Raw genomic sequence first — 10,589 nt, forward strand, 5'->3', positions numbered from 1 at the left:
CTGTTTAAACAGCTGCAGGAAGGGTCCAGCCTGGAATGACAGTCTTCTGGCAGAGAAGGAGACACCTCTGTCCTTGAAAGGCCTTGGGTCCCTAAGGCTGGGGGAAGTGCTTAGGCCCACTTGTGGGCTGCAGCCCTGCGCCCTGGCTGCCTGGCGGCGTGGGTATTGTGTGCTCAGCCTGGGGGAGGAGACTGAAGATGCCGATAAGGAGGCCCTTCCGGTCCAGCCAAACAGGCGCAGGAAAGCTTCTGCAGAGGAAAGATTAGACACAGCCCCCAACTTAGAGAACACAGAGGGGAGGGCATTGGGACAAACCCCCAGAGCTCTTTGAGGGTGATATTGTTTACTGTTGGAGAAGGACGACGGAGGGAGCCTGGCCTGCTTGTGCAGATGGCGGAAGCTGCAAGTTGGGTCTGGAAAGGCCTTTTTTTAGATCAGTTCCACAAACATGTTTTGCATATAGAAACTCCCCACCTTGGAAAGGGATTAATGAGTGGGAAAGGTATCGTTCATTTCCCCAGGAAACAAGGTGCCAGTATTTACTGGCGCATCCAAGACTCTTTGCCAAGCACCTGCGCCCCAGTGCTTTGGTACCAAACAACCTAGAGCTGCCTGGGGAGCTAACTGACTGGGGGCCCAAGTGGCTCTGTCGCAGTGGTCCTCCCTCCTCCTCTCACCTCTGAGGAAAATCAAATCTGTGCTCAGTACAGCGATGCTTTCTTACTATGGAAAGTGAAAGAGCGCACTTACTTCAGCAAGAGAATTCAGACATTTGCTTTGGTTAGTGCTGATGAAATGCTGTTTCATGGATTCACTTTCATTTCCCTTACATGCCTGGTTTCCCAGATCTATTGTGTATTTCTAGGAAATAGGAAAATATGAAAGGTAATACATACAAAGAATAAAATAAAATATTTCATTGTCTTTCTTTTTGAGAATGATATTGTGGCAATCTCAGGCCTGCCTTATTTTTATTTTTATTTTTCACATGTATTAAAAAATATTCCCAAAGGCTGTTTTTGAGGTCTTTCTCATCCGTGGGTCCATGTCAGCCTCCCCTGGTGCTTAACACCTGTGGTCTTGCCCAGGAGGGATTTATGTTTGCAGGCCTTGTTTGTCCTGGAGATAGCTCTGATTTAGAGTCAGGGGACTGCCCAGGAGGGATTTATATTTTCAGGCCTTGTTTGTCCTGGAGATAGCTCTGATTTAGAGTCAGGGGACCCGTTGTGCATGCTTTTCTGGCCCTCTTGATCACATGCTGTATGGCCTGAGGCAAGTCACTCTTTGGATTCCAAGTCCCATTTCTGTAAAATGGGGAGAACAAGATAGGCTCCTCCCCCCCTCCTCAGGAGGATTCTGTATCAGAGTGCAGTGAGTAATTTCTGAGCTGTAATACATGATACAGATGTGTGACAGTTTTGTTTTTACTAGTGAAATAAACAGACTGTTGTTCTATCTGTTTGGCTGTGATAGGATGGATGCTTGGTTTTGAAGGCAGTTGATATGAAAGAATGAATCCACCATGTAGGAACTGAGTGCTGGGACCTGGAGAGAAAACCATGGCACACACAAGGGCCTGGAAAGGCCAACCCCTGAGGCTGGGTGGGGCTGGGTGGGGCATTCCTTCCCTGTCACATGAAGGGATGCGGCAGACAGACAAAGAGAAAGACAGAAAGATAGAAACAGAGCACCCCAAACAGATTTTTTTTTTTTTAAAAAGGACTTCTCTCACTGTTTTAGGAAAATCATCTTGCCTTTCCAGCACTACTGCAGACCGAATGGAAGGTCGGAACACAATTTGTTAAGAGCTGGAGGTTATCCTCTTTCCTAGAGCTGGATACTAGAGCCTCTCCAGAGTCAAACACTATTAGTAGTTTTCTTTTGTATCTTTCTGGAGATTTTTTTATGCTTATACAGATTAAATAATTGAATGTGCCCTTTTCATACTATACACACCATTTTCTACCTTGCCTCTTTCACTTAGTGCATCTTGCAGATGTCCACAGCAGGCTTCATGGTATATTGATGTATGGTTTTCATAATCTTACAACCATTTTCCTGCTGATGGACTTTCAGGTTGTTTTTCATATTTGTTAGTACAAATGTTGTAATGAATACCCTACTACATGTATCCTTGTACACATGTATTACATAAGTAGGATAGATTCGGAGAGGTAGAACTGCTGGGTCTGAGGGTTTGTAATAGCCTTTTTAGTTTTAAATCAATATTGCCCTCCGTAGAGGTTGCATTGATTTACTTCCTACCAGTGGTATACCCATGCCCAATTTCTCCGTACTCTTTCCTATACAGAGTGAACTTTGCCAGTCTGAAATGAAAAACGGCTTCTGATTATGAATTTATTGTAGTTTTCATTATAAATTATAATCTTAATTGTCTAGAATTATAATTTAGAATTATAAATTAATTAGAGTTTGAATTTACTCTTAGGAGTAAAGCTGATCATTTCAAAAAAAATGTGTCATTTTTATTCCCCTGCTTGTAAACTATCTGCTCATGTCCTTTGTCCATTTTTTCTATTGATTTATTCAATTTTTCTTATTGATTCATAGGATCTCTTTAAGCATTTAAGGGAATTAGCCCTTAGTTATATGTATTTCAGATATCTTAATCAGTTCATCTTTTATTCTGCCATGCAGCATTTTTTTTTTTTTTAATAGAGAGAGTGTGTGTGCACAAGTTGGGGGAGAGGAGCAAAGGGAGAGAGAGAGACAATCACAGAGCAAGCCCCATATTCAGCATGGGGCTGGAAGCAGGGCTCAGTCCCACAACCCAGGGATCATGACCTGAGCTGAAATCAAGAGTCAATGCTTAACCAACTGAGACACCCGGGCACCCCATGCCATGCAGAATTTTTTTTTATTTATTTAGTCAAATTGGTCAATCTATTTATTTTATGGCCTTGATTTTGAGTAATTCTTAGAAAGCCTTCCCCACTTTAAGATTTTATATAGACCATGCTTTCTTTTAGTACTCTTATGTTTTCATTTTTCAAAATCTAAATCTTTAATCCATCTGGAATTTATTTTAGTATAAGGAATGAGATAGAGTTCCAACTTAATTTTTTCCCAGAAAGACGTGGGTTTTGAATCCTGGCAGTTTTACTCATTAGCTGTGTAATTTTGGTGGAGGCTTAGAGTTTCCTCTTCTGTAAGCTGGGGGTAATGATAATAGTACCTACCTCCTAGGGTTGTTGTGAGGATTAAATGAGTATGTACATGTAGAAGAGTATTTGGCACATAATAAGCATTGAATTAAGTTTCAGCTATTATTATTATTAACAATGATAGAATGTAAAATCCTTATATCCTAGGTGTCTAGGATATAGAGGCCACCTTGCAAGTCACTAGTGTGTGACTTAGGGTGACACTTTATTACCTAAACCATCAGTTTCCTCACTTGCATAACGAATGATAAGAACCAGCTCATGAGATTGTTGGCAGGTGCAGATTAGATCATGTCTGTGAAAGCATGTTGTAAACTGTAAAGGGCCACGTCAGAACACTGGAGATTATGGCCGGGTGCGTGAGGAGCAGCCATGGCACAGGTGGGTGTGTGACATCTCTGGCCAAGGAGAATGATAACTTGCAATAACATGAAATTAGCAGCTTATGTAAAGCAAGTAGGCTTGCAGCAGTTGATTATAGTAATGTTTAGTAATTGCCTTCTAGTAATTAAGCACTAACGAGCTTCCTGAGACAGAACCTTGTCAGAGTGAAAGATCAAATGCTTGCAACCCAGTGTCTACTTGAACATGGCACTAGGATATGCTGACGTGAGTGTCTTATTGAAGCATGGTCCTTGTCCTTAAGGATACTAGGGGCAGTAGATGTGTAGAGCACAGCCCCCTGGACCAGGCAGGCGTACATATGGAAATGTACTTAGAAGAAGGTCCACTGTGCCCTGGGATTGTCCAGAAGGGGGAGACTCACCTGCAGAGCTCTGTGTGCCAGTCTGAACCTGGTCCCTGGAGTCCGACTCAGATTATAAAATACCCAAGCTCAGTAATACCTTCAAATGTTACTTGTTGCCCTTTTTTATTCCTCCGTTTGTTGTTTTGGGTTCATCAGGCTTATCTTGTTTCTCATGCCTTGCCAATCGCCCTCCACAGCTTCTGGGTACACATGATATTATGTTTGGGGCCTCTGTTTCTACTAGATCTGACTACTCAAGTTTTCTCTGGGTAGTATTGCCCAGTAAATTTGAATTTCAGATAAACAGAAATATGTCCCATGCAATATTTGGAACAAACTTGTTTTAAAATTTATTTGTTGCTATCTAAAATTGAAATTTATCTGGGCCTGCCCTGCCCTGCCCTGCCCTGCCCTCCCCTCCCCTCCCCTCCCCTCTCCTCCCCTCCCCTCCCCTTCCTTTCCTTTCCCTTTCCCTTTCCCTTTCCCTTTCCCTTTCCCTTTCCCTTTCCCTTTCCCTTTCCCTTTCCCTTTCCCTTTCCCTTTCCCTTTATTTATTTATTTTTTCATGTAGCAGCCCTACCTGGGTGTCAGCCCTGATTTCAGGTGCTATAAAATAACATTTACTTCACTGATGCTTCATGGGGCCCTAGTAGTGTGGAATTTTTTTTTGTTAAAAGGTGTTGGATGAGAAAAGAACTCTCAGCTACAATCACATATGGTAAATCCTGGGTCATTATGGGAATTTTTAGAACCTTTTAAATAATTTGTTTTAAGTTTATTTGTGGGAGAAAAAGAGAGAGAGGGAGGGATGGGGAGGGGCAAAGAGAGGGAGAGAGAGAATCCCAAGCAGATCCCATGCTGTCAGTGCAGAGCCCAATGTGGGGCTTGAAGTCATGAACCATGAGATCATGACCTGAGCTGAAACCAAGAGTTGGACACTTAACTGACTGAGCCACCCAGGCACCCCTAGAATCTTTTAAATCTTCAAGATTGAGTCATAGTATTTAGTATTTCTCAAAGTTTTGTCACTGTGAAGCTATCCTCCTGCCACCCCTTACTTGAGTATTTAGGGTCATGGGAATAAATGTTGAATGAATGCTGAGAGTCTTTGGTAATCAGTTTTGTTTGTAGACCATGTGTTCTGATTTTGGGTTTGGGGAAAATACCACTCTATAGAAAACAAAAAAATTCTGCCTAATGTTATAATTGCTTTTGTTTTTAAAATCTATACATTTAAAAATCTATACATGTATAGGTCAGTGTATATAAACAAAAAAACTAGAAGGATGTATACCAAAATGTTAACTATAATTATCCCCAGGCAGGGATGTGGTTAGGGAAAGAGATTATAAGTGATTTTCTCTTCCTTTTTGTTTGGCTGTATTTTCTGCAATCAGTATATGTAACGCTTGTCATATATAGCTCTAGTCATATGACATTTGATTATTATATTTTTTTAAATGTCACTTTCCATGCATTATCTTATTTGCCTCTCAAGCAACTCAGTGATAATAGATTCTGTTATCCCCATTTTATGGATGAGGAGACTTTACACAGCTCTTTAGCAGACCCACGTCTCTTGATGTCATTACCCATGCTGCCTCTTTGGTATGAGAGAATGGCAGCACACGCTGTCCTGAGAAGGGCTGTGGTGCCTCCTCACCCAACCCCCTCGGTTTACAGTTCAAGGTTGAGACCCTGAAAGTGAAATGGACTTGAATGAGACATGTGGTTTTTGAACAAGGACAAGTCCCCCAAACTATCATTTTCTGGAGCAGGGCTGGGAGAGGGAATCAAGCCACTGTTTACCAGAAGCCTTGACTTTATCTGTTATACTGAGCCCAGAAGGGTGAGGGGAAAAATGTACTGATGTGCAATGGAGAATACAGTGTGTGTGTGTTTTTTTAAGGTTATTTTGATAAATGGTTTATGTTGCCAAGATCACATTGCTTTAGAATTTTTTTTTTCTTTTCATAGTACACCTCATTTAACTGTGTCTTTTTTAAATGCATTTTTTTCTTTTCCTCATCTATTTTTCCTGTGAATCTTATTCACATATCCATTTATGTAGAGCTACTGTGGTGATTATGATGTTTGGGGTTTTGCGGGTTCATCTGAGTAGTGTTCCTGTTTATTGCCCCATGCCCAATACTTAGTTACATGGATGAATGAATTGTGGGAGTGGTATTTGGGGGAAAGTCAGGGTCCAGCTCCTCAAAGAGATCTGGGGTCAGAGGACACTGTGAAGAGTTGTGCTTGTGTGATCCGGAATCAGTGTGTGGCTCTATCAATGTGGCTGTGCTGCTTCGAGAGGAGGGAGATTCTAGAATATTGCAGCTCACAGGCATTGAGGGGTTCCATTCAGCTGAGCCTCCAGCCATTAGGACAGGTCCAGCAGTGCTGTCTACCACAGGGCAGGGGACAGCAGCATCCTACTTCAAGAGGAGCCAGGCTTTGGAGTCAGATGGATCAGGGTATGAATCCTGGTCCTAAGACCCACTAGTTGTGTGACTTCAGGATAACCTCTCTATGCCTCTGTTCCCTCCTCTGTAAGCTGGGGATGATAATAAAAACACCTCATAGGATTGTTGTGGGGATTAAATGAGTACGTACACATGGAAGAGTACCTGGCACATCATAAGTACAAATAAGTGTCAACGACTATTATCATTAACAATGATACAACATAAAATCCCAAGAATAAGGACGCCTGGGTGGCTCAGTCGGTTAAGCGTCTGACTTCGGCTCAGGTCACGATCTCATGGTTTGTGAGTTCGAGCCCCGCATTGGGCTCCGCATTGACAGTGCAGAGCCTGCTTGGGATTCTCTCTTTCCCTCTCTCTCTGCCCTTCCCCCCTGTCTCCTGCTCTCTCTCTTTAGATAAAAAATCTAAAAAAAAAAAAAAAAAAAAAAAAATCCCTAGAATAGTCAGTAGCATACCTTTTGACATGTTTGCTCCCCAGAGTAGGTGTGACTTTTGTTGTCAATTTAGGGCTGTGTGTCACTAACTGATTTTGAATGGGTTTCCCTCTCCTGGAATGCTTTCTTATCCCAGGGTGATTGGCAATGCCTGAGCTGTTGCCTTACTTACCAGTCAGAAGGGCTTCCTCAGACATAGTTTTCAGAGAATCCTGTGATCTTTTCAGTCAGCAATGTGTTTTCTATTAGAGACAGCACGGTGACCACAGCAGGTAACCCATAGTATACAGTCCAGCCTTAGCCACAGACAGCCCTGTGTTTTTAAAAAGACCAAACACTTTTTCCCCAGAGCTTTATTTAAAAACAACAACAACATTCAACAGAGCATTAAATTGACTTCTTATAGAAAGGAGAAGGGCCTTACTTTATCTTCTGTGGCTCTCTCCAGGTGCTGGCCATATGAGATTTGACTGTCAGCATTGACTCTGACCAAGTAATTCTTCCCCTTCTTTCCCTGAAGGTGCAGAATTTGGACGCTGCAAACCTCTTAGGAGCCCTGTTTCTTGGGCCTTTAAATTTGGACATTCTCTGAATTCTCTGCCTTATGTCTTTGGCCTCTGCCAAAGATGGAGGAATAAATGTGTGGCAAACAATCCAAGCACAGAAGGATGCTGTCTGGTCCTGTGCTCTCTGTTCACGTGCTTACAAAAGCAGTGAGTTGTGGTCCGTGTGGGACCCAGAGAGCCCCACGTCCTCCTGCTGTCTTTGTCCCTATCTCTGAGGTTTTTTTTCTTTTCACTATTAAAGCTTTATTGAATTTTAATGAACATACTGCATCCCTGAATTTTTATCTGGAGTCTGTCCTTGATTCTTAATTAAACTACTACAGTGTGGTGGCAAGAGTTTTGGATGTGAAGCCAGAGGGAAGAGAAAAAGGAAATCACATTTTATTGAGTGCTTGCCCCTTATCATTCAATTCATCAGATCTTTCTTAAGCTTTTGCCACAAGCCAGGCATTGTGAAAGGCACTGTAGGTAATGTGTTAAAGATGTCCATGGGGGACTGGACCCAGCCTACCTGGGTTTGAATTTCAGCTCCACCAGTTGGGTGGGACCTTAACAACTTCTTATTTAACTTCTCTTGTGCCTCAGTATCCCCATCTGTCAAGTTAGGATGCTAATAGTGTCCACCTGTTAGGAGTGCTGTGACGAGTAAATGAGTTAGTACTATAGAATGAGACGATGATGATGATGATGATGGTGATGGCAGCAAGGATGACAGTGACCTTGATGGGGAGGGGTTAGGATTGGGACTCAACCAGATAGACACATCATTTCTTTCATGTTGCTTATAGTCATGTGTGTGCACGTGTGTGTATAGGGTGGAGGTGCTGAGGGATGCACTTGGAGCCTAAGACAGATATAAATAAATCAATACAATGAAGCTTGGTGAGTATGACTCTAGGACAGGGAAGGGTATCATGCGAGTGTCCAGCAGGGGGTCAGCCTCCTAACAGGTCAGAGAAGCATACTAGACAGTGACTTTTCAGTGAAATTGAAAGGAGAAATAAAAGTTAGCTGGGCTGGGGGTGGTGAGGGGATGTTGTGTTCTATGTTCTTGGCAGAGGAACAGTATACGTGAAAGTCTGAAGAGGAAAGCAGCTCCACGTGTCTAAGGAACTGAAGAAATCCAGTGAGCCTAGAGCTCGGAATGTGAGCAGAGTGGTGAGAAGTCAGTTGGCAATGAAAGCAGAAGCCAGACCATGGAAAACAGTTGTTATATTGAGGAGTTTGGATGACTAAAGAGCCAAATACTATCCTCAGGGATTTCCATGAATTCCTTCAAGCATTACAACTCTGTGATATAGGTGTTATTAGCCCCATTTTGTTAATGGGGAAGTTGAGGCTCCAAAAAATTTTCACTTATCCAGAGGCATAGACTTAGAAGATAGTAGAGCCAGGATTTGAACCTAGTTCTCTCTGGCTCCAAAGCTAGAGTTCTTTTGATGGCAACCTATGCCTTCTGAACTTGAACTCTGGCTATTAGCTTTATGACTTCAGACTACCCTCAGTTTACTCACCTGTAAAATAGGTAACATTAATCAATGCCAGCCTCAGAGTCTTGTAAAGACAAATGAAAATATATCTAAAATGCCAAGAATAGTGCCTGGCATATTAGCGAATTCCACAATGGGGGACCCTTGACAGAGAAGCGTTTTTCCTTCACAGGCCCGGTGAACTGAGAGAAAACCCCATGAGCTGCCATATGCATGTTGGCCTGGTTGTCGGTCATCTTTCCAAGGATGAGTTAAGACCCACATAGAAATCATCTCTGCACATAGGGAATCTCCTCCCCCTAGCTACTTGACAAGTCTCAGTGGAGTAGCCTCTCTTTCGACCCTGCAGCCCCGTAGCCATTTGAGCTTCAGCTCTGCTGGTAGGCATGATCCTGAGGCTTCCTTCAGCTCTCCCAAGCACCCTTCCCCTCATGGGCTCAATGGGTGTCCTTTTCCTCTTCTTCCGGAGTCCACCAGGTCTGCTCTTCCTGCACCTTATGAAATGAGCTTCACTGCTGGTTTGAAATATATTTGATTTTGTGGTTGTTGTTTGACTTTTCTCACATTAGTCTCCACGGCAGAGCCTGTCTCATCTCTGTTTCCTACCATGGTTAGCCCAGTGCTATAGTAGGTACCCAATAGATTATAATGGTTTTCACCAGGATAGAGCTTTGTGGATACCAAGACTCTTCTGTACAGTTAAAAAAAAAAAAATCTTTACAACTGTCCTCTGAAGTAGACACAGCATGTAGTATTCTTTTCAGCACAGTTGGAGAAATTAAGGCCTACACTCAAGCATTAGGCCTACTAATTAACTTTTTAATTCTACAGAGTAGACATTTACTAAATATAACTGTCCCATGCATGGGCTAGGAAATAGAGCCAAAAGATATAATCCCTTCCCTCAAGGATGAAGCAGACACTTAGTTTTAGGACAGAGGGATGATGAAAGTGTTTCAATTTATTTGGAGGAGAGCAGCAAAAAATTCAGAGAGAAAGAGATGCTTGCATTGGGCTTTACAGGATTGACTTGGTGGCACAGAAAGGGCAGGAGGGAGGGGATTCCGGGCAGAGGGAGTGACACATGCCACAGCCCATAGGAATGAGGAGCCAGGCACCTTGGAAGGTACTGCGGTGTCAGCCTGGCTGGCAGGAGGCTCTGCGGTGGTGGCAGGGGAAGATGGCGATAACTCCCTCGGTTAAGACTCCAAGACATCCAGGACTTACCGGGGACTGAGAGGTTTGTTCCTAGTTCCTTCCCTTCATTCAGTCTCCCAGTCACTTGGCATTCTTCCCAGAGGCACATACCGCATGTGCATAAACCACCTAGAAGCTTTGGATGGGCTCTCTTTTGTCCCTGCTTCCTTGCACTCCCAGCTCATCTGCACATGGGTTTGTAATCTCCTTTCCATGCTGAAAGAAAACAGATCTTGCCACATGAGTGACCTGTGACCTGACGACTTAGCAGAATAAAGGTTACCAGGTGAAAGGCCATTGGTATCATTTCCGCTCTGTGGCATGAGGTAACCACGAAGGAATAAAGTTCATCTGTGACCAGACACCTGTGTTCCTGTCTCACTGGCAAGATCACCGTTAAACTGAAGAGCATTAAATTGCTCTTCGAATGAGTCAGATCCCTTGTTCCCGAGGAGACGAGCCTGGCGCAGCTTGAGCTCTGTGG

This window comes from Lynx rufus, unplaced genomic scaffold (genome assembly GCF_022079265.1).
Source record: "Lynx rufus isolate CCGP_SWC_20201006 ecotype Redwood Valley unplaced genomic scaffold, mLynRuf1.p SCAF_9, whole genome shotgun sequence".
Lineage (NCBI taxonomy): Eukaryota > Metazoa > Chordata > Mammalia > Carnivora > Felidae > Lynx > Lynx rufus.